The sequence below is a fragment of the Podarcis filfolensis genome (genome assembly GCF_964270895.1).
Source record: "Podarcis filfolensis genome assembly, chromosome: 2".
NCBI classification, from domain to species: domain Eukaryota; kingdom Metazoa; phylum Chordata; class Lepidosauria; order Squamata; family Lacertidae; genus Podarcis; species Podarcis filfolensis.
Window position 1 is genome coordinate 123,540,292 of NC_139605.1, and position 22,818 is coordinate 123,563,109.

At 47.3% G+C, this 22,818-nt stretch overlaps 1 protein-coding gene across 5 annotated transcripts in view; it reads left to right on the top strand.

The window, feature by feature from the left end:
- The first annotated feature begins 2,973 nt into the window (after nt 1-2,973).
- LOC310756135 (histone H2A type 2-C-like) overlaps nt 2,974-22,818 on the top strand; it is a 39,395-nt gene continuing 19,550 nt past the window's right edge. For 2 of the 5 annotated variants that reach the window (XR_014544708.1, XR_014544709.1), the window contains exons 1-2: nt 2,974-3,117; nt 3,226-3,680. The gene's annotated coding sequence lies outside the window, so the exon portion shown is untranslated. Of the gene's footprint in view, nt 3,118-3,225; nt 3,681-18,065; nt 18,300-21,109; nt 21,293-21,879; nt 22,121-22,818 lie in introns of those variants that run through there. The other 3 variants (XR_014544712.1, XR_014544710.1, XR_014544711.1) reach the window with 3 other exon arrangements.

The following is a 22,818-nucleotide window of genomic DNA, read 5'->3' on the forward strand; positions in this document are numbered from 1 at the left end:
ACCCCCAATGGCACACTCCTCCATGGACTCCTGAGACAGATGGATGACAACAAAGATGAGCATCAAGCAACCTCTAAATGTTTGGAGGTTCCCCAGTCTGGCTTTAAAGCATTTGCAGGACCCAGCATTATATCAAATAATATAGGAAATGAAACTAGAATGAATACTGCAATTAGTTAATTTGTTTATTCTATCATTTGTGAGTGAGAAATATTTAGTATCCTGCCTTCCAGTTTACAACAAATCTCCCAGGACACAGCAGCTGCATAGCTGCAGAGGGGCAGGGACCAAAGTTATTGAGCTTTTCTTGGGAAATCAAAGTTTTTGAGCTTTTTTTTTTTTAAGGAAATCAAAGTTGCCACATTAGGGATTGCCGTGCCACCCTACAGACCCCCATGGCGCCAAACAGACTGCCCCGCCTCCCTATGCTACTGCCAGGACAGCTTACAAAGATAGCTAAAACTCTACTCTTGCAATCATATGAAAGGGGTCAGTAGAATTAAAGAAATCCAATGTCAGATTTGAAATTAAAATGTTAAAAGGGCAGGGCAAATAAAAACGTATTTACCTGTTGCTGAGGAGATAGGAGGCTGAGCACCAGGCAAGCCTCTTTAGGAAGAGAGTTCCACCAATGGGGAATCACCACCCTTTGCCCATAGCTTCCTCCATGGAAGCCCCCTCCTGTGGGTCCCTCTTGCAGCAGACTTAACCACAGGGACTGCTACTTCTCAGGTGGGTGCTGTGCCCTCCATGCAGTGTCCAGCCAAACAACATTTTAAATTCCCTATGATGCCCTAAAGGGATGCTGTGCCAGGCACTCTAGAACATGGTGGGAAATGTAAAATGGCAACTTGCCGTGGTGCATTGATTGGCGGGGTGTGTGTGTGTGGCATGGCTGGTGTGAGCGTTAGTAGGCTCTGCTGAAGCACTGACAGCTGTCCCGGGATGTCACAGATGTTGACACCAACCCAGACTACTCAGATCACCATTTTAGGTCCCCACACTTCCCCAGACCTACACTAAATCAGGTGCTCCAAGGAATTTTGGGAAGTTAAAATGGCCACTTGCTTTTGCCATCATCAGGCACAGGGGAGGTGCCTGTGGTAACGGGCTCTATGGGGTGTTGGGGCCCTGGCAGCTGTCCAAGGGAGCCAGCTGAAACTAGGTCCAATCTTGCCACTGCCAGGTACCGCCGCTAATGTCAGGGAGGGTCCACATGATGGCATGTTGCCAAGGGCTTCCTCAAACCTGAAGATGTCCCTGATGCATGCAGGAAGACCACAAGCACAGTTTGAAGGCCAAGGTCCTCTCTTATGGCTTTTCTGCCCGGTAACTGGCATCCCACCTCTGACCCAACAGGGTTGCTTTTATCAGTCATTGCTATTAGCTGTAGAAGCCATTGCGACTTCTGGTGCCACTCTTGTGAAGAGGCCTGGTACTACAGAGCAAGGTCTTTGGCATTCCCTTCTCCCACCCCAGACAGGTCACTGGATCTTCTCATGGGAAAAGGGCACTGGAGAAAAGCCTATTCAATCAGGCACAGAACAGAAGCTGCAGTGCTAAATATGGAGCCCACAATCCCCCCTCCCCCGCCTTTCCACTCCGCCCCCCAGCGCAGGCTACTTTGTGCTGATGAATGGAGCTTTGAGCGTCCCCCATGAATACGGCATGGAAGAAGCTGCATATCGCTTTCCACCCCAGGGAGATTCCCTTATCAAGAGCCACTGCGTTTTGTTTGGTTCAGGACAGACAATAGGATGCACTTACCCTCCCCCCACCCCAACAAGTGTTACCTTGTCATTCTTCTACCAAAAGATGTGAGAAAGGTCACTAGCCTAGATGACTTTTTACAACAAAAACAACAAAAAACAGGCAGATTCGTAAGGAGATAGATCTATAGACGCAGAGCAAACATCACCAGTCATGTTCTCAGCTGCAACAGTGGCCACCAGTCTACCACCCAAAAGGCCTTGTCCTGTCTACAAATTCACACTTTGTTTTCGCAGTGGCCAACTAAGGGCAATAGCTCTTTACCAGCTCACATGTGAAAGGCTGGCATTGCAAGTGCATTCAAAGCCAGAACAATCACCACAAACTAGGTCTTTAAATAAATAAAGCTGGAAGGGCAGTGGGGAAAACACTGGAATACAATGGCTTGGCAGCGACATCATCTGGACACACTATGGTAACTGAAAAAAGGGATGATAACAACTCCAGGGGAGCCAGCGAGTACAGGAGCAGCCAAGCAAAGCAGGCTCCCTGTGGCTGGAAAAACTTCGCATTGATTCACAGCGGATTAGTGCATCACGTGGCTTCTCCACCTGCATCTGGGGTTGGTTCCTGGTCCCAGGAAACTGGAGACAGGGCAAGATGGTAAAGAGTTTGACCCAATCTGGCAGAAATGAAGTTCTTATTTGGGGTTCTGGCACCAGGGGCTACAGATGGCAGGCAGTGAGCAAGGCATCTTCAGCCAAAGAGCCATGTCTCAGTTGGACCTCACACAGTATTGTTGGGGATGAACAATCAAGGGCAAGAAAGTTACACTCCTAGAGTCTAAGAGAGAGAGTTGGCAGGAAGGTAAGAACAGATATACACACTGCTCTACCAAGTTCTTTCCCAAGGGGATGGAAGGAAGCAATTCTAAGACCTTATAAAAGTATGCAAATCTATCTCATTTGGATAGATTTGGTGATTTAAGCTGTCAACCACTTAAAATATTTGTTTTTGTCTACCTTTGACCAACTAAGTTTAAATCAGTTTACCTATCACCAAAACCTCAGCACAGATGCTGTTTTTAGAATCCAAACTCATGTGAGTAAACTTGAGGATGCTGCAAAGCATGACATCACACATCCAGCTCCTCTTCCGTAGTGTCTGCTAGAACTTTCTTCTTGGGATGTTTCAGCAGCCAATGAGGTGAAGCGGTGGACGTGGTGGTTGATGCAGAACTAGAGCATTGTGACACAACAGGTTAAGTTCTAATAGGTCCCAGGGGCTGGTATTATTATATATTAAGCAGCCCCTTTGCTGAAGCTTAGCAGGGAGGGCTGCATCTGGTCAGTGAGGAAGGGTCAGGAATTCTCTGTATGGTACTTTGAGTTCCACCCTGGGAAAAAGGTAAGGGATGTGTAACAGACAACAAAAGAAACCACCGTAAAGCTAAACTAGCTGCCATTGTTAGAAAGGACCATCTTTAATATCTTCTTTTTTCATTTCCTTCTACAGTAACTCACCAGAAGCAAAATGGCTTCAGAAATAAGCATTTGTGCCCTCTAAACTCCTTGCCCTTCTCTGGTCAAAATCAGGACTCACTGATTCATCAAGGATGGGGGCGGGAGACTTTTTCAGACTGAGGGCCACTTTTCCTTCTGGGCAGCCTTCTGTGGGCCACGTGCCAGTGGTCCGTGGAGCCAGAGAAACCAATGCTAGACAAGGGAAAGACCGAAAGGGTTTGCCGAGTTCTGAAATCCCACCTGCTGACCGCCATACAGTGGCGGAGGAAGCCACTCGGGCACCCGGGGCTGCATGCCCAGGGGCTGCGCAAGCCGTCCATAGGGGCAGGGCACACCGCAGGGCCTCCGGAGTCTGCCTGCCTCCTCCCACTCAGCCACCCTACAGCAGGGAGGTGGTGAGCCTGCGTAGGCGGAGCCGATGCACCCAAGCCACCGCTTCTCTCCCAGGCTTTCATTATAATATCCATACACAAATATGATGCCTAGGAATGTGTGAACTTCCTTTAGCTGCCTTTGCAAGTGTTAACACACACACACACACACACACACACACACACTTCCAAAGCAGTTGTGGCGCTGAGAAGTGTCATTCAGAGCAGGCACTGAACATGTCAGACATTAAATTGTAGAGATAAGTTTGAAGGTATTTGTGGCCAATACCCAGGACTTACGGCAGCAGGGGCGGAGGAAGGGGGGAGGTGGGGGTGGGCTGCCCCATGTGTCACCACTGAGGTGGGTGACAAAATGCCAGGCAGCACTCACCGCGGGGCCTGCAGCGTGCCCAATCTGCCACCCCTGTGCATCCACTATGTCTCCCAAGTACCATACTTCTACAAGGCAGTTTATTGCTGCTCATACATGGCAATTTTTGCACAATACCCACACGGCACAGTCCTCATCAAAATGACACCCCATACTATTTTATGATTTAATCCAGAATGCACCATTTCTGTGGAAAATCCGATGTGTAAGAAAGGCCCACTCACTTGGAGAAAAACAAAGCTTTTGCTGCTATTGTTGGGGGTTGCTTTGTGCATGTCTTAGGAACTGGACATGTTTTCATGTAAATGTGTTTATATTATAATATGCTTTCACCCATGCGTATGCTTGGAGATCAAGCAACTAAGGAGTTAAACTACAAATGATAATGATGGTGATTAGGATTATCAGGGTTAACTGAGGAGTTGTCAGTTGGCATTTTGTAGATGTTGCGAAAAAACTTGCATGCATGAACATCAACTTAAAGAATAGCACATGTTATTGCAGCATAAGCTCTCATGAACTCAAGTCCACTTCATGAGATGCACTTTTCTTCAGAGTGTTTCTTCCTGCCATGACACTGGCACAGTGGCATGGCATGGGTTGCAGGTACCTGGGGCAGGCAAGCTGCTGCCACAAGACCACCCTCCCTCCAGAGCCAAGCGGGGACATGCTGTGCCGCCTGCTCCCCCGCACAGTGGAGAGCCCAGCCAGCCAATGCAGCCCTTGGCAAATGCAGTGGCGTAGCGTGGGGGGTGCAGGGGGGGCGGGCCGCACCGGGCGCAACATCTGGGGTTAGGGCAAATCCATGGGTTAGGGGGTGCAAATCCACGGGTTAGGGGGCGCAAATCCACGGGTTAGGGGGCGCAAATTACTTGCCTTGCCCCGGGTGCTGACAACCCACGCTACGCCACTGGGCAAATGAACCCCCTGACATCCATGGAGAGGACTGGGGTCACCCCCTGCCCACCTCCCTCCATTTGTGCCTGCTCACCGTGGGCCTGGGCTGCTCCTGCTGCCATCTGGAGAGCTTGGTGTGCCAAGCACAGAGTGAGCAAGCACTGACCAGGTGGCCATTTTGCAAGGGGACCAACCTTGGTGTGGCCTGGAACCCCCGACAGCAGGCAGGCAGCAGACAGTGAAAGACAGGGAACTGGGGACAGGGTCTGCCAGGACATGCCTGGGTAACAGCGGCAGCTACCCAACGGGCTGCTCTGCCACCTTCCCTGGGGCAGCACGTGGAAGCCAATGCCTTTGTGAACGCACCTGGTTGTACGCCTTCAGAATTTTGCACCCGGGGCCACGATCCCATCTCCCCCCCCCCCCCCCGCAGTGGCACAGCCTTCTACTGTGTGCCTGTTTTTGGTGTGGCTGATTTGCTCTGGCCAGTTGCAATTGATGAATGCCCCTCTGTTGTTTGGCTTTAATCTGTTAATTAAATAAGCAACTGTATTTGTAAACCACCCTGGGATCACAGATGACAAGCAGTGGTACAGAAATCAAATCAATAAAACATAGCCTGCTGATTTCAGTGTGGGTGGCTTACACTGAAGTAAACTGCCTTATTTCATGTCTGAGAAGTTTGCAGCTGATGTTACTGCCGCTGGTTACTTTCCTCCCTCCTATTTTCTGTAACAATGTGCTCTATGGGGCACAAGAATGCATTTGCCTGGCACCTCTCGGCACCCTCTGCCAAAACACAGCTTGGCTCCGAAACAGCCGAAGCAGCTGTAATGTGTGGCAGCAACAGCTGATCTCCATTTTATGACTAGTAACCCCAGTTACAATCCATGATTTTTCGATCTGCCTGGAGCTATTTATAGCCGCTCCAAATAGGAAAAAAGAGGGGCATGAGGAGGAGGCTGCAAAGAACATGTGCAGCTGTTTGCTCCCCTTTCCTGTCGCAGCCCCTGGAGGGGAGATTCAAATATTCCAACAAAACAGGAAGGGGGGGTTGAATGAGGAACAGCTGCTAAAGGGGAGGGAAGAAATGCACCCTATAGGGAAAGCCCAGCAGACTTCAGGAAATAGACAACGGTCCACAGATGCTTTAAAAAAATAAAAATAAAAAGAGACTTTATTAGGATTCCACCTAGGGATTTAGGGGAGAGCCAGCCAGAGCCTCCACACCCTGATGCTAAAAGGGGGGCTTCCAACACTACAGTTCTATAATTCTATGAAATCACACTAAGCTGGAAATGGATGGACTTTTGCAAACTAAACAGAGACTCAGCAGGGAGAGGCAGCTTGGCTCTGATGGCTTCATTCTCTCCACCCTTGCATTACAACCATGCTCACCCCCACCCCACAGACCCCAAAGGAAAAATGGTTTCCCACAGTGTGAGCTTGGGTGTGTTTCATAAAGGCCATACCAGAGTTCCAGAAATTTTCTTTTTCTTTTAAGTATGCCTTAGGAAATGGGCCAGGGCAGAGCACTAGATCTCCCTCATTGGATTTCTACTGGTGAATAGTACAACGGCTAGTCTTACCCATGGCATATTGTGAAGCATTAGTTTCAAGTTAGGGTTGCCAACTTTTCTACCTGTTGCTGCAACTCGGCATTTAGCCTCAGCTAAGCAAGCAGATACCAGCAGGGGGAAATCTGCAATGCTCCCCTGCTGATGTCTGTACATCTTAAGTGGCTGTTTAAAGGTACAGGAACAAGCCTGGTTGGTTCAGTGCCTCCCCTCCCCCCCCCGCCAATTAATTGGCACCTCTATTTTGCCCAGTGCTTCTCATCTGTATCTTTTCTACCCCACCATTTCAAAAGTACTGCGAGTGTGTTTCTTCTCAATGACTTTCCTTTCTCTCTTAATCAGCTTCTGCTTTCCCTGTGCTGCTGCCTTTTTGACTGCCCCCCCAACAAATAAAACAACCCACAAAATTTTCTGAGTTGTGCACTGACATGTGCAAGGTGACCGTGTCTGTGTGCAGATGGAGAGGGAAACCTGGGGAGTTGGTTGGATGGATACTGCAGAGCCATAGTCACCAGGAGACTGCCCCCCACTGTCCGATGGCTGGGATGGGGTATCTGGAGTCCTCTAAATGTTGTTGGACTACAACTCCAATCATCCCTCACCATTAGCCATGCTGGCTGGGGCTGGAAGCCCCACCCCCTACCCCCCACCCCCACCCCCAAAAAATATGGAGGGCCACAAATTCTGGGAGCTTCCCCCATTTTCATATTGTTTAACATCTACATGAAACCACTAGAAGTTATTCAGCCCTCACAACTCACCAACCAAGCCTCTGTGCAGAGGAAGTTCTGTAACTTTGGTGCCGCAAAAGAAAAAACCTGTCTCGGGTCCCAGCCCATCATTCCTCTGATGGTGGTGGGATGCATAGTAGAGGCTCTGATGTTGAGTACAATGGGGGGACAGGATTCAGTGGGAAGAGGGACCTTCAAACATCCTGGTCCCCAAACCATTTGGTGCTTTTAAGGTCAGAACCAGCACTTTGAATGTGTCTGGAAATGAGTTAGAAGCTGGTGCAGATGACACCAGGTTGTGGCTAAGGCTGATGGAACAAGACACAAAGTGGGCTCTAGAAACCAACCTGGCCACCCCATTACGTTGTGGAAAATGCTTCTCACGCTTCCTACATTTCTGTGTCTCAAGCTGCCATTAAAAGTTTTGAAACAGGGCCAGGAAAATAGTGGCAATTCTTGCTCACCCACACAAAGAGAGGTGAAGGAATCTGAAGGTTTCAGGCTAGGATGGCCACTTGACCAATTCCAGAAGCTCAAACAGTGGTCATAGACATAGGAAGGCTGCAATGCTGAACCTACTTGCTGAGGGGCAAATTTCCCTGATGTTAGTGGGACCTTCTTCTAAGCAAACGTGCCTAGGATTGCGTTGCCAGGCCCTTCTGCCTCACAGCATCCCTGGCAAATCTCCCAGTCTGGGAAGAAAAGAAGAAGCAGGCCAGTGGGTAGAGGTGATACAGATCTCCAAAATCATAAATGGTGGGCAGAAAGTCGACAGAGAGGAACGTTTCTCATTGCAAACAACAGGCAGGGCCAGCATCAAAGCTTGGGCACCTGCCAAGGGCTCATATCTGAGCAGGGGCACCATTGAGAAGACTCAGCCCACTGGACTTGGTCTTCTCCATTGCAACCTCCTGTTCACTTGCCCCTCACTCTTGCTAACAAACAACAGCTGGGGGGAGGAGCTAACCACTGGACCTGCTTGCTCAGTGGCTGCACCTGGCAAGAAGTGGTGAGGGAGAGGAGCAGCAACAGCTAGCAACAATGGCAAGAAGGATAGGCTGATGGATGGGACCTGCTGAGGGTGTCTTGCCTAAAGCCTCCCCCCCAACCCCCAACCCCCAATGCTGGCACTGACAGCAGGACTTCATAGGCAGGAGATCAGGCTTCACCAGTCATGAAACTATAGAGCTGGAAGGGACCCAAAGGGTCATCTTCCAACCCCCTGCAAAACAGCCCCAGCCGTTCCGGCTGGAGTTGATGAGAGTTGTAGTCCAGAATATTTAGAGGGCACCAGGTTGGCAAAAGATGCAGTTGATTCAGAAGAAGAAACAAACAAGTACTTATTTGCACTTTGCATTTTATCTTTTGTTTTTATGCTGTGAACTGCCCTGAGATCGTTGGATGAAGGGCGGTGTACAAATTTAAGAAATAAAATAACTAAATAAATAATTAGCTTGTAGAATTTTCTGCCACAAGATTTTCTGATCACCTCTAGCCCAGACGGCTTTAACAAAATAAAACAAAAATTGGACAAAATGCTGGAGGATAATTCTATTCCAAATGGGTCTTCGTTGCTCAAAGGTATTATACCTGATACCAAATGCTGAGGACAAAGCATAGGGAAGGGCTGTTTGCCTTTGTGCCCTGTCTGTGGGCTTTATCTGGTCAGCCAAGATTGGAAAGAGGCTTCTGGACTAGATGGCCCAACTGACCCAACAGCTTTGTTCTTGTGTTTTTAACCCTGACCTGTAGTCCCTGCAGTGTACAGCCTACATCCCTTACCTGCTTGGTGCTGTGAGGGTTAAAGGAAAGCAGTGAGGCAGGAAGCAGTTACATGGAGGAGAAAAATGCAAAAACCCCAAGCCTGCCTCTCACTTTTCCTGCTCTGCACCTGCAGTGTGGGTGCTTATCAGATCAAAAGGCAAACCACGTTTCCCATGTCACTCGCAGGTGCAGTGCTTGCCTGCTGGCGCCTTCTTCAAAAGCCAGAGTAAAGAGGAGGCTTGGCCACAGCCAGGCTGCCAGTGGTATGAATGATAGAACTCATCCAACAACATCTAGAGAGCCACAGGATCTCCATCCCCAACGGCTATGCCAGTGAGCTGAGCTCTAGAATTAGGGTTGCTAACTCTTAAAATAAAAAATAGCTAAGGAGAGGGACTTGTGGCTGCTGGGAAGGTCTGTGGGCAAAGGCCAGAGAGCCCTGATCATTCATTCATTTTTGCAAGTCTGGGGCAGAGTGGCCAGAGCATTGGACAGGGCTCAAATTCCCACTTAGCTATGAAGTTCACTGAGCCATTTGCTCCTTCTGAGCCCAACCTACCTCACAGGGCTGGTGTTGCAGCAATAAAATGGGGAGGAGGGAACTTGAACTCCCTGTGGTAGATTATTGGGGGTGAGCTTGAGAGAGGAACCCAGTTCACAAGCTGCCCTACATTTGGAGTACATTTAAAGCACATACCACTCTCCCATAGAATCCCGGGAACCATAGCTTGTTAAGGGTTCTAGGAACTGTAGCACTGTGAGGGGCACAATTCTTTGGGGGAAGCAATGTGCTTTAAATGTCTGGTGTGGCTCTGGTTGGTAGATCATGCAGTGGGAGTGAGGGTTTGACTGAAAAACAAAGTAGATCTAACAAGCCTGATATTTGCCTGTCCTTGGGTCTGGGATGCCAACAAATCCCTCCAAAGAGACCTATTCTTTAACTGGTGCATTCAATACTGCCTGTCCAAAATTCTCAGTGTGGTAGCTATGAAACCCTGTGAAATATTGTGCGCCTTGCCAGTTGAAACTAAATGGCTGATTCATATCTACTGGTGGATGGATGTTGAGGGAAGGAAGGGGATACGACATTTCAACCTGCCAGCTCTTCAAAAGGAGCGATGCCACTGAACGAGTTGTCAGGGAGTCAAACTGGGGGTGCTTGAGGGGGTATACTCTGAGAAAGAGCAACAACTTTCTCTCCGATCTCTTCCCCACTCCAGTCACTTCCCAGGGGAGGGAGAATGCAACACCTTATCATGGGTGTAGCCAGGGGGTGCGGGGGGGGGGGAGCAGCTGCCCCACTAAATCAAGTACGGTAAATAAATAAAAATACTGAACTCAATTGTGTCACAGATAACTTGGTTTTGCCAATAATTCCTGGCTCCACCCAGGCACCTTATGTATTTCTTTTTCACTGTGCGAAGAACATCCATGAATTTTGGCTCTCGGACAGCTATAGATATATTTCAGAAGCCAGGAGAAAGAAGGTGTGAAGGGGCCAGGCAGAATGACAGGCCTGGGGAGAAATGGGGCCAAAGATGATCCTGTTGTACAAACAAAAGCTATGGCTTGACATCGATGTCTTCTTCACTACTACAGCTCATATCCTCTCCCTCCAAACTCTGGTGCATCAATCAAAATTGGGAAGGATAAAAGAGAAGCACGGTAGAGACTCAGTGTCTGCTCAACTTTCTCCATTGATGAACCATGGCTTGGCTGCTTTGGAAACACCACTAGATTGTGACTTTGGGACTCACCTCAGGCAGCAGCGCTGAGTGGTTTGCCAGCGCCCGGGGAGGCACATGGGCACTGGGGGGGGGCACAGAGCACAGGGTGAATGGAGCCTGCTGTGCCACCCCAGCCCTTGCTGCCACCGTCAGAGCAACCCCCCACCGGAGCCAAGTGGACTTCCTGACTCCTCTCTAGCATTGGGACTGTGTGCACCATCAGACTTATTTCCTGGTATGCTGAGGTTCAGGACATCAAGCATGCAATGGGGAAATAGTGTGCCTACTGCCCCATATATGGCTTGGCTTTCACTGTGTTGACCTCTGTAATGAAGTAAGCTCTGGGTCTTGCCTTCTGACCATATGATGCCCAAAGCACCCCAGTTTCAGACCTCCCCAGCACTCTGCTGAGTAATTGTGGCATCTTGGTTAACATGTGTCCTAAATTTCAACTTTCTGGGTCAGGCAGATGGTCTGAAAAAATAATTGACATACACTTCAGTTCCTTTGTTTTGAGTAATGATGAATAATAGTGTTGAGCAGCAAACTCCCTTCAACCCAGAATCGAATTGGCAATTATGAATACTTGGAGTATGAAATAATTGTCTGGGTTTTTTGCACACTGCCCTCCTTTTCCAGGGTGTATGTGAGTCCCTACAATGCTGCCTGGGGCATGTAGCATGGAGGCAGCATGTTGCCTAGATGACTAGGTTGAGGATCACTCATTGAGCACCCAAGTCCTAAAATGGGAGGCTCATCCCCACCCCCTGCAAAATGAATGACATAAGCGAGCCTCTATGAAGCTAATGCAGAATGTTTTCCTTGGTGGAGTAAGCAAGATTTGGGACATCTCCCTGACCCACATACTCAGGGCTTTGGCCCAGGGTAGGCAACCTAAGGCCCATGGGCTGGATGTGGGCCATTCACCTTCTCAATCCGGCCCGCGGATGGTCCAGGAACCAGCGTGTTTTGACATGAGTAGAATGTATCCTTTTATTTAAAATGCATCTCTGGGCTATTTGTGGGGCACAGGAATTCGTTCATTTTTTCCCTTCAAAACATAGTGAACCGGCCCATGGCTGGAAAAGGTTGCTGTTCCCTGCTTTGGCCTGATCTGCTCGGTTTGGTTCTTTTGCTTAGCTAGGGCAGGACCCCACCTGAACAGCTACCTATCCTAGGGTTGGGATTTAGCCATCTTCCCGGTTGGGGCTGGAGTAAAAAGTGGGTGGGGCCAAAGGTGGGCAGGGGCAGCCCTTTCTTTCCATTTATTTCTCTTTCCTGCCCTCCTTGCTAACCCCCTTCCCTGCTCCTTGTCACCCAAATGAAACCAAGCAGATGGCTCTATGCACCCACGGATCCCTTCATGATTCAATTGCTTGCACGCTGGCAAAGCATGACCTGGGGCCATACCTGATTTTTCCTCCCCAAATTTTGAAGTTCCTTGACCAACTGCAACACACTGTTCTGTGAGTGACATACTCCTTTTTAAAAGTTCTAACTTAAGAAAATAAGAAGAGCCCTGCTGTGTCAGGCCAGGCATTGATCTCATGCACCATCCTGCCCTCGCAGTGCTTGGAGGAAGCACACAAGCAGGACAGGAGTGCAACAACCCTCTCTCCAGTTGGGATTCCCAAATGTTAGTCAAATCAACTACAATTTAATCTAGGGTAGGGGGTTAAATCACTCAACTTGTAATTGGTATTGTAAGGGTGATTTAGTGGAGTGTTTGGCTAGAACAGGAGAGGACTTGGGTTCAAATCCCTCCTCTGGCATGAAGCTTTTTCACCTGTTGTTCTCCAGCCAAGGATGATATGGCATCCAGCCAGGTAAGGTGAGAAAAGGCCCACCCTTTGTCTGCATGGCAACAGGGAACCCTCTTTGGACATGTAAATGGAAGCTCTTAACTGGCCAGTATCTCACAAAGAGACTTGTCTGATCCATTCAGTGTAGATTCTAACCTCAAAGGCCTGGAAGGGATCCACAGATGTCATCCTGACGGACCCCGCAAACCAAAACAGTTATATACATGCCTATTTTAAAATAAGCCCCACCAACTGCAGTGCTCCCAAGTGAGTGAGTATAGGATTGTAGCCTTGGGCTGGTCACTATCTGCCATTCAACATCCTTGGTGGAAAGTGGAGGGATAGAAATATAATAAAATACATAAATGATAAAACAAACTCTCTTCTGAGCATTGGTAGAGCATGAAACTCTTCATCTCAGGGTTGTGGGTTCCAGCCCCATGTTGCACTGCAATGGGGGGAGGGGGGCTAGACCAGATCACCCTTGGGGTCCCTTCCAAATCTACAATTCTGTGGTGCTACATAGGAGCAATGGCTACCAGCTTTAGCGCACTTACTAGGATAAATGCACATAGGTTTGCAATATTCTTGTCTTAAAGTACAAGCAGAGAAAGAGTTTCCAGGCAAGGGAGCTCTCCTCTGAACGCACCTGGGCATTAGGAGCTGGGGAAATTTGTGTTCTGTGCCTGCTATTTTAAAAAAAGTTTTGGCCTTATTGCTGCCTTTGAGGGAAACACCCACACAATTGACAAACTTTTCTAGTAATCCTATATTCTCTGAGTATCACACTTTTAGGTAGTGTGGAAGTGTGCCAACAATTCTGAGACATCCATATGTGATCAAGAGAGCCCGAAGGCTTGGGAAAGTGCTCTGTGTGGCTGCGCTGCATCTTTTAGGGCTTCATTGACTGGGCAACGTGGGTTTTCTGAGCAATTCCACAAATAGCTCTGTCAAAATCCCTCTGCTCCTGACACAAATGTTGCCTTTTTTATTATTATCGGCAGGACTTCTTCTGATTGCTTCTGCACTGGATACGTTCTGGGTAATAACAGCACTCTGTTTACTCACTTTTTACAGAATGTCTTCACTACATCATAACCCCCCCCCCACTTGTATTGCCGTCTCCAGGTTCAGCTTCCATTTTTGTTCAGTGAGTTTCAGTGGGCCTTACTCCCAGGCAAGGGGGGGGGGGTATAGTGTTTAATCTAGGCAGCCAGGGCTCCTCTGGATGACAAGATCTTTTTGCACCAGGTCAGTGAGGACCACTTGCTTTTTAAAATTCTCCCATACATACAGAACTCCCTGTGCACTTTTGGACTGTATCTGTAGATTTCCCCCTCTGTGTCAAATAACTGGGGTCAAATAAGTGCTGTTTACTTTTTATAATACATGGAAGATGGATCTCCCTCAGGTTTCTAAGCAGAGGTTGGATGGCCATCTGTCTTGGATGCTTTAGCTGAGTTTCCTACATTTCAGGGGGTTGCACTAGGAAGATGGATGAGCCTTGGAGTCCCTTCCAGCTCCATGATTCTATGTTTTTCTGCTTCAACAATATTTCATGGTTGGAAAAAGGTTGGGAAACACTGGATTACCCTGTGGATCTGGTTCTGTCTATTCATGTCAGTAGCTCATTGGTGTGGATGACACCCTTACTGATTGGATCTTGTGCTCATGTGATTGGATGCAGGTATGCTGTATGCTCCCAATAGGATTGTGACATACCAGACCAATATTCCTTGCATTGCATGATACTCTGGTCTCTTTTATAAAAACAACACCAAAACGAAGGATTACATTTTCTTTTGGCTCCATTTGCCACACCTACTGTACTTGTTTGAGACCATTTCATGCATCTGATGATGTAGGGCTGTCATATTTCAAAAGTGAAAATTTGAGCTAGTTTTAAGGAAATTCTCCAAAATGTAGACTTCTGACATCAGCTGCCGTATGTCTCGATTTCCCCAGACATTTTTAGCTATTTCTGCCCAGACACGGCTTCCGGCTGCAGTATTCCAGCTGTGTCTGGGAAATTCCGGGCGTATGGCAACCCCAAATAATGTGGTCTCTGGCTCACAGAAGCTTATGTGACGCAATACATTTGCTGCATCATGCAACTTCTTGTTGATTCAGGGTGGGGGGAAGGTGGACGAGTCCAGCTCTACTGTTTGGCAGGGTGAGGTGACTCTCTCTCTCTCTCTCTCTCTGTCTTGTCATGGCTCTTTATTGGTTTCATTAGATAGTACATCTATTCCATTCATCATCAAAAAATATCATTGAGTACAGAAAAGAAAAAATCATGAAAAAACACCCCTACTTATTAAAAATTAAAAAATATTCAACACCATGTATCTCTGTAACTTTAAATCATAAATAAATAATCATCTACTTTTCTAATGTAACTTCCGTCTACCTCACTGCAGGACCTTTCTTTCTTTTTTAACTGCATCCCTTTTCACCTTATCAATCACCATCATCAAATAAAATACATTATCCATCTTTCATGCAATTTGCAAAAATTAATCGAAGCACACTAAAGATTTTATTTGGGAGCAATGTTTTTTAAAGTACCCTCTATAGCGCTCCCACTCATTTATAACCTTTTCGTTTATTTGATTCCTGATTATTTCTGTCATCTTTGCAAGTTCCAAATACTCAACGAGTTTTATCTGCCATTCTTCTCTCGTTGGAGTTTTCTCTCCCTTCCAATCTTTAGCAATCTACATTCTTGCTGCTGTTGTGTATAGGAATACTCTTCTCTTATTGCAAATGTTTGTTTGAAAATTTTTAAAAATTCCTCACCACATGTGTTACATTGTTCCCTCAGCCTGTTTGCACCTCCAGCATATGTTTAAATTTGTTTTGTACATTTTTGGCAATTTGCTGGGGGTCATGCGCCATCTATAAAACATTTTCATGAAGTTTACCTTTAGTGTGTAACAAACAGTAAACTTTAGAAATTTAGTCCATAATTTTCCCCAAGCATCCATCTGAATGGTATATCCAAAATCCTTTGACCATTTAATCATTGCTTCCTTGACTTCTTCCTCTTTTACTTCCCAATCTAGCAGGAGTCTATACATTTTAAATAATAGTTTCCTTTTATTTTGTATTAAGTCTTTCCCCAACCTTAAAACTTCTGTCGCAAATCTTTTTCTTCTATCTAATTTTAAAATGTCATTTATTTGATGGTACTGCAGCCAATCCGTGAAATGATGTCTGATTTCTTCAAACTTTCTCTATTTTAATTAGTTTTCGTCCTCCTCTAATATTTCTTTATAGGTTGCCCAGTTTCCCCCCATATTTTTCCTCTTTACTGAAATGGTATCCTCCTTGGGGGATAACCACTAAGGTGTTTTTTGTTCTAATAGGTTTTTATACCTATCCCACACTGTATATAATGATTTCCTTATTATATGATTCAGAAAGCTCCTGTGTACTTTGACTTTTTCATAGCCTATGTAAGCATGCCATCCAAATCTATTGTCCCATCCCTCCAAATTCAATAAATCTGTATTCTGCAAGATTATCCACTCTTTTATCCAACATAGGCAGGATGCTTCATAGTAAAGTTTCAAGTCTGGCAATGCAAAGCCCCCTCTATCCTTAATATCAATTAATAGTTTATGCTTTATCCTCGGTTTTCCCCCCTGCCAAATAAAATTTGATAAATCCCTCTGTCATTCCTTGTCACCCCCTCAATGCAGCTGATTTTGAGTATGCAGAAAGGGTAGCAAATAGATCATTCTTTATTTAACTTTCTCCCTTTTACTCCTTTTACTGCCTGGGACAGTTGCTTGTGAGGTTTTCTGCCTCAGATGCCCCAGGCCTTGGGTACTGGGCAGCTTCAGCTGAATAGTTCTCTTGACTCTGGGAAGCTCTTTTGGTTGAACTCTCTGATTTAGAGGCCTGATCAGAGCAAATAACTGTGGTGTAGTTTGTGATGATAAAAGTGGCAGCTAATGTATGTGGGATTATAGGGGAACATATGAGCTGGCAAGGAGGATCACAATTTATTTGGCTGGCTCGTTTCGAGAGAATGCCGGAGCCTTAAGTGAATTTCCATTCCTGGGTTTGGGGATTTGGCAGAAGGACACAGGAGGATTGCAGCAGCCCTTACTCAGGCTTTGCATAGTTGCTTTGTGGTATGATGATGATGATGATGATTATTCCGTTTGTGTGTATAAGTGAATCCAGAAAAGAAATGGGACTTAGCAAAGCCAGGGATTGTTGAGATCCTGGGCCACAAAGACAGGAATCTCAGATAAACCATTGACACAGAGAGCATTTCCCTTTTCTGGATAGGACTTTGGCCAAACAAAACAAAAAACTCTTTTCCCCCAGCAGGAAGTCTCGCTCAAAGGCTTTTGTTGTGACCAAGTGTAGATGCTGATCACAGACAAACTGGGGAGTCTGATTTGGAGAGAATTATCTCTACACAGAATCCTTTGCCCTGTTCAGCTGTTCAGAGATGTTCTGTTTACCCCAACATTTGGGTCAGGGGCCATAGCTGAATTATTATGGAGCAGATGATACTTTCATGCAGAAGGTCCCAGACTCAGCCCCTGGCGTCTCTAGCAAGAAGGATCAGGTAGCAGGTGCTGGGGAAAACCTCCCTGTCTGCACAATACCCTGGAGAGCAGCTGCCAGTCAGAGTAGGACAATACAGGGCTAGACAGACTGATGGCATAAAGCAGCTTCTTAAATTTCCAACAGGGATGTAATCTGAGCTAGGGTTTCCCAGGGCTGGACTCTAGGTAGAGCCTGATCAGTTTTACCCTACCCTTCTTTCTTAAAACAATAAACATTTCAGTTGCCAAAGCTAAAGGTCACTCCACTGAAAGAGCCACTGTGAGCTCTCTCTATTTTTAATTTTTTTTTGCAAAGTCTTCTTTGCCCATAGTTGTTCCGACTGAACAACTGAAAGGAAAGAAGGCAGTTTGAAAGAAGGCTGGCTTGCGCTCATCTGAGGCTCACCTCTGGCCCTACTGGCTGGGATGCGGGACTGCTGGCCCTATAGATGTTTGTTGGACTAAAGCTCGCATATTCCTGACCATTGGCCAGGCTGGCTGGGGCTGATGGGAGCTGGAGCCCAAGAACGCCTTCAGGGTCACAGACTCTTTCTCCTGGGCTGCTCTAAAGCCTGTGGAAGAAAATAAATGTGTGTACATGGTGAAAAGGAAAGCAAGGGCTTTCTCAAAGCACAGCAAGTCTTTTCCAAACTACATTCTAATTTCCGCTGGAGGAGGGATCTCTTTTATATATCATTAGTGCTGTTCTGATCCTTCTGCAGACAAAAGGGAAAAGACACATTCAGAACCTGGGAATTGGTGGGGGTGGAAAACGGGGGCTGCTGCCTCTGCTCCCTTACTCCAAAGTGAGCCCAATTAAAAGACTTTGGGCAGCATCTGTGAAAGGGGTTTGCCAGTCTGATCTTTTTTTTATTTCATTGATATCCCATGGGAAGCTCCTCCCACACAACCACTGACCCAGTGAAATTCATGTGGGAGTGGGGAGGCTTGAACCCCAGTCTCCCAGGTCAAAGTCTAACCCCTCCCACACTGATCTTTCCTAGGATTATCAACCTTTGCCAGCCCAGCTACTTGCGATCCTTTGAAGATGACGAGACCCAGATTCAAATCCTCACTCCATCATGAAGCTCATTGGGTGACCTTGGGCCTGCTGCACTCCCAGTCTAACCTACCTCACAGGGCTGCTGTGATGATAAAAGAGGGGAGGAGAGCCATGTATGCCAGGGTGAGGAAGCTTGATGCCCCCCAGATGTTGTTCCTTAGAGGAAAGGCAAGATGTAAGTAAAATAAAACAACAACAACAACAACAACAACAACTTATTTATATCCTGCCCATCTGGCTGAGTTTCCCCAGCCACTCTGGGCGGCTTCCAATCAAGTGTTAAAAACAATACAGCATTAAATATTAAAAACTTCCCTAAACAGGGAAGTAAGTGGAAGTGCATTGTGTGTGTGGTCATATCACACGCTCAAGTTTGTTCACTGACACAGTCCTCTTGAAATGCGTGTGTTTGTGTGTGCACATATTTCTATCTTGGCTCACGTCTGGGTGTGTCGATGGCTTACAGCCGTCTGTGGTCTGCAGCTCACTTTGCAAGGCCGGGATGACACCCAATTGCCCACAAGGCCCGGAGGATCTGGTTTCTAGTCATGCTCTGAGTTGGATTAGTTAATCACAAACATTGCAAATCCCCGTGCACTTTCCCACGGCCTGATCTTGGGGCTCATCCCAGCTCTGCTTCATAATCTGCAGCATCACTCCCTCTTTCCAGAAGCACCATAAGCCAGCCTGAGCTGCAGATGAAGCCTGACAGGAAGCAGAGGTTCCCTGGGCAAGGGCAGTAGCTCAGCAGCAGAGCAGCAGCTTTGCATGAAGGTCCCAGGTTCAATCTCCGGCATCTCCAGGGCTGTGAGGGTCTTCCTGCCTGAAACTATGGAGAACAGCTGCCAGTCAGTGTAGACAATACTGAGCTAGGTGAACCAGCTGTCTGATTTGGAATAAGCCAGTTTCCTATGTCCCCATGTTCAATCCAGAGATGAAAAGGTCCCGCCTTCAGAGTGGGGTATGTGCAGTGATTTTAGACTCTGGACTTCCTGGCCTTATGAAGGGGACATGTTAAATGGTGTTTTCCAGGGCCCTCTTACTTGTTTTACTCAGGAGTCCCCCAGATCTCTGCTCCAAAGTCCTGCTCTGATACGGCCACTGGGAAGCTCAGGGTGAAACAGTGGGACATCCCAATGCACACATCTGAGAAAGTCATCTTTTTGAATGCATGAGGATTGGGCCATTACGTCACCTAGAAATGCTCAGCTCGGCTCTGACCAGGGAACACACATACTCCACCAGTAAGCTGCAGCTCCTGCCTGGCCTCTGTTGTTATAAACCAGATCATCAGTAAGAACCATTTTTGCATGTAACCAAGCCCAGAGGGAGGGCTGGCTCCCTCAGGCATACTGCAATCTCCCTCTAGTCCTAAGCCCCACCACTGTGCAGTTTTAGGGTAGCACGACCACTGTGGCTGCCCCAGCTGCAATGCTGCAGTGCTGTAGAATGGAGTGTGAGTGGAGGAGGGCTCCGAATTTTAGCATCGCCACTGAAGGTGCCACTGAAATCTGAGAGCCCAAAGTCTGCCACCAACCGCCCCTAGGGAAAAGGCAGGTGAGCAAGTTTGCAGGAGCAGCTGCTGATCCTTCTGCTCATGCCCACGGCTTTCTGGCGCTCGGAGTGGGTGAGCAAGTGGCAGGAGGAGCAGGGACAGGAGTTACAGGATCCAAGCGGTCAGCAGCAGGGGCCCCTTCCAAAGCGATGGGCTGTGGCAGCTGCCTGGTGAGACTGACTCTGCAAGCTCCATTTGACCCTCTTGTCCATTAAGAAGAAAACTTACTCCCGCCTTCCAGGACTCCAGAGTTCTGGCTACTGAGTGCAAGGCCCTGGGATGAGTGACAGGCATGTAGCACTTGAGAGCTAGACTGTAATAGTTGTGGAAGTCTTTATGCCAGGAGGGGAGGACCTGTGGCACTCCAGATGTTGCTGGTCTCCAAGTTCGGAAACAATTACCAGCTGCAATTAGACAGGCGCCTTGCATCAGGATGTTTAGGCATTTACTTGAAGACTTTTTAAAGAAAGCTTTTCATGACATGTGGCCCATTTATTTATGGGATATTGATTTTACACCTATAGAAATAGTTTCCTTGTTTTTAGACTTCCTACAGATGGCTTTATTGTGTTTAGAGTTTGTTGGGGGTTTTTTTCTGACTTGGTTGTCGAACTTAATCTGTTCTGGGAGTCCGTTCGACTCCCAGAATGGTTCGAAAACCAAGGTGCGTCTTCCGATTGGCTGCAGGATCTTCCTGAACTCAATCAGAAGCCGTGGAAGCCACATCGGACATTCAGCTTCCAAAAAAGTTCACAAACCAGAACACTCACTTCTGGGTTTGCAGCATTTGGGAGCCAAAATGTCTGAGTACCAAGGCATTTGACAACCAAGGTACGACTGTATTTCATTTTTATCTTGTTGGCCCCTGCTTTAATGGCTTCAGGCTGTGAAGCACTTCATAAATTTGAAATATAATGATGGCAGCCTCAGCTCCCATCAGTCCCTGACCAGCAAGTCTACAGACCATGATGGGAGTTGTAGTTGAGCAGCATCTAGTAGGGTGCAGATACCTCTTCTCTGTTTTATGCCCAGTGAACAACATGTTATGGAAAGTGACATACAACGTCAGGCAGACAGGTCTAAGAGACACATGACCTATCAGATCTGCTGCCACAGCTGTGGAACTTCCTTCCCAGTGTACCAGGATCTTACTCCTACTCTTTCAAATCAGCAAGTCAACTGATTGATTGATTGATTGATTGATTGATGGATGGATCAATCAAAAGCTTTTTAATTGACAAGAATATCCTAGCTGCTGAGGGATGAAATCAGGCAATGTGCAAACTCACCCTCTGATGGGAACACTTCATCCATCCCTGCTGATCCATCATATCTAAAAAGGCAAGGGAGGGATTTATTTCTGCCAAGCCATGTTCTCTGCCTGCTTGCCTCACCCCACCCACCAACACTCCACCTTCTTTTTATCACAGCGGTTGGAAGACAGTTGAATGTCTCCTTAATCACAGAGGGTGAGGAAAGCTTTGCTTCTGCAGATAAGGAACCAGGACCCTTTGGGACCTCTTCAAAATCTGCATGTGGACGTGCAAGATGGGGAGGCTGTGCGCCTGACAGACGGTGGACACAAGCAGATATCCAGGAGCTGTGTTTTTGAGGTCAATTTACCGAGTCTCTCTGCCATTATCTTTGTTTCTGTATTTGTTCCAATTTTTTTTAGCAGGGGGGGTATTCTTATCAGCTGATTCCTCCTCATGTTTACCTTACGCGCTTGGCGGAGAAGAGCTCTTTGTGGTTAAAGTAGAGCTGCACCACAGGCAAGCCTTGGCTGAAGAAGCAACATCTCAAGATGGCTACCTGGGAATGTGTGCTAAGCCCTCACAGAAACCTCTGTACTGTAGCTAGTGCATGTAAGGAAGCTGAGGGTCAAAAGTCAATTCCCTAAGGTTTTGGAAGGCTCAATACCACAGCATTTGAGAAGCTGTGACCTGAAGCAAGGATCGGGGGGGCAGGGACAGACCTGTGGGTCTCCCAGATGTTGTACTCCAACTCCCATCAGCCCCAGCCAGCATGGCCCAATGGTTAGGGGTGCTGGGAGTTTTAGTTTAGCCACATCTAGAGGGCCAAAGGTCCCCGCACCTACTGTACTGGAGTAAAATATGTTCCAGAGTCCTCTGGCACAGGGCCCTAACAATTTATCAGGCTATTTGTCCATTCAACCCATCTTGCCTATTCTGTCTTGCAGAGGCTCTTCACAAGGATCTTAAGCAGAGGTTGTTCACATCACCATCTACCTGAGACCCTTTTGAAAACACACCTGAGAAGAGCAGGGACTGAACCCCAGGCTCTTTGGCAAGGACTGGAAAGCTTATGATCACTCATAGTGCTAAGATCCCTTTCCCAAGCAGACTAAAATGGTACCTCGGGTTACATATGCTTCATGTTACATACACTTCAGGTTACAGACTCCGCTAATCCAGAAATAGTACCTCGGGTTAAGAACTTTGCTTCAGGATGAGAACAGAAATTGGCGCGGCAGCAGCGGGAGGCCCCATTAGCTAAAGTGGTGCTTCAGGTTATGAACAGTTTCAGGTTAAGAACGGACCTCCAGAATGAATTAAGTTCTTAATCCGAGGTGCCACTGTATATTGTAACTCATCAATGTCAGTGCCCTGGGAAGATGGAGGAGGTTAATCTGTCTCAAGCCAGAAGTGGGACTAAGGGATCATCCAGACTTCCTTTTGTGCCACATTTCTAGGTGCAGGTCCAGCCTTTAAAGCGCCATGTCCTGGCAGTCTCTCTCTCTCTCTCTCTCTCTCTCTCTCTCTCTCTCTCTCTGTGTGTGTGTGTGTGTGTTCTAGCGCTTTCCCCAGGAAAAGCCACATTTTACTGCTGAAACTGGTTTTTCGCATATTACTGTTTGCTCCGATTCAGTAGTAGATTTTGCTGGGACAAAAAATAAAACTGCTTGGACACAGAGCCTGAAAAGCATGGCACCAAAGGAAGCCTGGATGAACCCTCAGATGAGGTGTGCTCTGTTCAGCTTGGGGGGTGCAGCTGCTGCTGCATCCTGAGAACCTGCTTCAGAAGTGGTGCAGGGCAGAAGCTCCATGCCGCTTCTGAGCTGGGCTCTGGGCTTTCTTTGCACTGGAAAAGCAGCAGTGTGGATGAGCCCTGCAAGAAG